Raw genomic sequence first — 4,091 nt, forward strand, 5'->3', positions numbered from 1 at the left:
TGATGATCCGTGACACTCATCATCATTCTCACCCATGAACGCATGCCTGACAACCACTTCCGTTCTACATGCAATCAAGCTTGAATGTGTATCTCTTGGGTTTCTAATCTAAGATTGGAACCTTCGTGGTATAGGCTAGAATTATTGGCGGCCATACCTGAGGTCCGGAAAGTCTAAACCTTGTCTGTGGTATTCTGAGTAGGATCTGGAAAGGAATGACTGTGACGAGCTTCAAACTCGCGAGTGTTGGGCGTGTGACAGACGCAAAAGAATCAATGGATCCTATTCCAACATGATCGAGAACCGACAGATGATTAGCCGTGCGGTGACAGCGCATTTGGACCATTTTCACTGAGAGGACGGGAAGTAGCCATTGACAATGGTGATGCCCAACATAAAGCTTGCCATGGAAAGGAGTATGAATGATTGGAAGAAGGAAATAAGAAAGTGGAGGTTCTGAAGGAACAAAGCATCTTCATACACTTATCTGAAATTCGTACCAATGAATTACATAAGTATCTCTATCTTTATTTTATGCTTTATTCATATTTTAATTATCAATTCTCTATAACCATTTGAATCTGCCTGACTGAGATTTACAAGATGACCATAGCTTGCTTCAAGCCGACAGTCTCCGTGGGATCGACCCTTACTCACGTAAGGTTTATTACTTGGACGACCCAGTGCATTTGCTGGTTAGTTGTGCGGAGTTGTGACAAAGAGTTGAGATTACAATTGTGCGTACCAAGTTGTTGAGGCCATTGATGATCACAATTTTGTGCACCAAGTTTTTGGCGCCGTTGCCGGGGATTGTTCGAGTTTGGACAACTGACGGTTCATCTTGTTGCTTAGATTAGGTAATTTTATTTTATGTTTAAGCTTTTTACTTCTTATTTTCGAAATTTTTTTTTTTTAAATACAAAAATATTTCTATTCTGTTCTTCATAGTTTTTAAGAATGAATTCTAGAGTTTCATGATGATTTGTTGGAGTCTGGCTGGCTGTAAAGCCATGTCTAATCTTTTGGACCGAGGTTTCAACTTATCATCACAAGAGCTTGTTGATTTCTATCAATTTTGCAGTTGGGAGTAATGATCTGCTAAAGCTTGGCTGGCCATTGGCCATGTCTAGTATTTTGGACCGAAGCTTTCATTGAAGGCTTGGCTGGCTAGTAAGCCATGTCTAATTCCTGGACCGGAGTTTTAGACTAACATTGCAATGATTCCTGGAATTCTCATTAAAAATTTTGAATCTCTTAATTTTCTTTTCCAAATAATTTTCGAAAAAATAACAAAAAAATTTATAAAATCTTAAAATAAAAAATATTTTATGTTTCTTGTTTGAGTCTAGGGTCTAATTTTAAGTTTGGTGTTAATTGCATGTCTTTCTTCTTCTTGCATTTTTTCGAATATATGTAATATGTTCTTCATTGATCTTCAAGCTGTTCTTGATGATTCCATAGCTCTGATCTTTAATTTCTCTTATCTTGTGTCTTTTGTTGTTTCTCATATGCATTTTCAATTTGTTATAGTCCTTAGTATACAAACTTCTGAGTTTGGTGTCTTGCATGCCTTATTTATTTGATCTTAGTTGTATTTTTTATTGTTTCTCATCATTAAAAATTCAAATTTTTTTAAAATTGTGTCTTTTCAAGTCAATAACACAGAGAATTGAAGATTCAGAACATTCAGCAGAGGAATCACTCAGAAAAAGCTGGGCGTTCAAAACGCCCAGTGAAGAAGGAAAATTGGCGTTTAAACGCCAGCCAGGGTGCCTGGCTGGGCGTTAAACGCCCAAAAAGGTAGCATTTTGGGCGTTAAACGCCAGAATGGATGTCATTCTGGGCATTTAACGCCAGGAGGACACTAGAGGGAAGATTTTGTTTTTAATTCAAATCTTTTTCAAATTTTCATAATTTTTCAAAATCAAATTTTTTTCAAATCATATCTTTTCAATCATATCTTTTCAAAATCAATTTCTTTTCAATTTTTTTATTTATTACTATTTTCGAAATTCCTTGCTACAATTAGTGATTTTCAAGTTATTACTTGCCTATTAAGAAAGGAGCAAAAGTTTTAATTCTAGAATCATATCTTTTAATTTCTTGTTGGTCAAGTAATCAACTTTAATTTTAAAAACTTTCTTCTTTTAATTTGATTTTCAATCATATCTTTTCAGTCACATATTTTTCAAAATTAATTTTCAGTTATATCTTTTTTATTTCTAATTTCAAAATCTTTTCCAAAAATCGCTTAATTTCTTTCCCAATCTTAGTTTTCGAAAATCATTTACCAAATTTTCAAAATTCTTTCAATTATTTCAAAATGTTTTACTTTATTTTCAAAAATTCTTCCCCTCTTCTCAAATCCTTCTATTTAAAGGACTAACACCCCTCCATTATCAACAATTCGAACTCTATCTCTCTTGATAAGTTTGACTTCTTTCTTCTCTACCTCATCCTTCTATTTTTATTTTCCTCTGACACCTCAAGGAATCTCTATACTGTGACATAGAGGATTCCATATTTTCTTCTCCTCTCTTTTCATATGAGTAGGAGCAAGGACAAGGAAATTCTTGTTGAAGGTGATCCTGAACCTGAAAGGACCTTAAAGAGAAAGCTCAGAGAAGCTAAAGTAGAACTCTCTATAGAGGACCTAACAGAACTTTTTAAACAAGAAGAAGACATGGCAGCCAAAAACAACAACAATGCCAACAATGCAAGGAAGGTGCTTGGTGACTTTACTGCACTTACTCCTGACTTCTATGGGAGAAGCATCTCAATCCCTGCCATTGGAGCAAACAACTTTGAGCTTAAGCCTCAATTAGTTTCTCTGATGCAATAGAATTGCAAGTTTCATGGACTTCCATTGGAAGATCCTCATCAGTTCTTAGCTGAATTCTTGCAAATCTGTGACACTGTCAAGACCAATGGGGTTGATCCCGAGGTCTACAAGCTTATGCTCTTTCCCTTTGCTGTAAGAGACAGAGCTAGAACATGGTTGGATTCACAACCTAAAGAAAGCATGAACTCTTGGAAAAAGCTAGTCAATGCCTTATTGGCAAAGTTCTTTCCACCTCAAAAATTGAGCAAGCTTAGAGTGGAAGTCCAAACATTCAGACAGAAGGAAGGTGAATCCCTCTATGAAGCTTGGGAAAGATACAAACAAATGATCAGAAGGTGTCCTTCTGACATGCTTTCAGAATGGAGCATCATAGGTATCTTCTACGATGGTCTGTCTGAACTGTCCAAGATGTCATTGGATAGCTCTGCTGGAGGATCTCTTCATCTGAAGAAGACGCCTGCAGAAGCTCAGGAACTCATTGAAATGGTTGCAAATAACCAATTCATGTACACTTTTGAAAGGAATCCTGTGAATAATGGGACAAGTCAGAAGAAAGGAGCTCTTGAAATTGATACTCTGAATGCCATATTGGCTCAGAACAAAATATTGACTCAACAAGTCAATATGATTTTTCAAAGTCTGTCTGGAATGCAAGCAGCAACAGGCAGTACCAAGGAAGCTTCATCTGAAGAAGAAGCTTATGATCCTGAGAACCCAGCAATGGAAGAGGTGAATTACATGGGAGAACCCTATGGAAACACCTATAATCCTTCATGGAAAAATCATCCAAACCTCTCATGGAAGGATCAACAGAGGCCTCAACAAGGCTTCAACAACAATAATGGTGGAAGAAATAGGTTTAGCAATAGCAAGCCCTTTCCATCATCTTCTCAGCAACAGACAGAGAATTCTAAGCAGAACCACTCTGACTTAGCAACTGTAGTCTCTGATCTAATTAAAACCACTCAAAGTTTCATGACTGAAACAAGATCCTCCATTAGAAATTTGGAGGCACAAGTGGGTCAGCTGAGCAAGAAAGTTACTGAACTCCCTCCTAGTACTCTTCCAAGCAATACAGAAGAGAATCCAAAAGGAGAGTGCAAGACCATCAACATACCCCACACGGCCGAACCTGGAGAGGAGGAAGAGGCAGTGATCTCCACTGAGGAAGACTTCAATGGACGTCCACTGGCCTCCAAGGAGTTTCCCAATGAAGAACCATGGGAATCTGAGGCTCACACTGAGACCA

Source organism: Arachis ipaensis, chromosome B2 (genome assembly GCF_059453495.1).
Source record: "Arachis ipaensis isolate K30076 ecotype BB chromosome B2, ASM5945349v1, whole genome shotgun sequence".
NCBI classification, from domain to species: domain Eukaryota; kingdom Viridiplantae; phylum Streptophyta; class Magnoliopsida; order Fabales; family Fabaceae; genus Arachis; species Arachis ipaensis.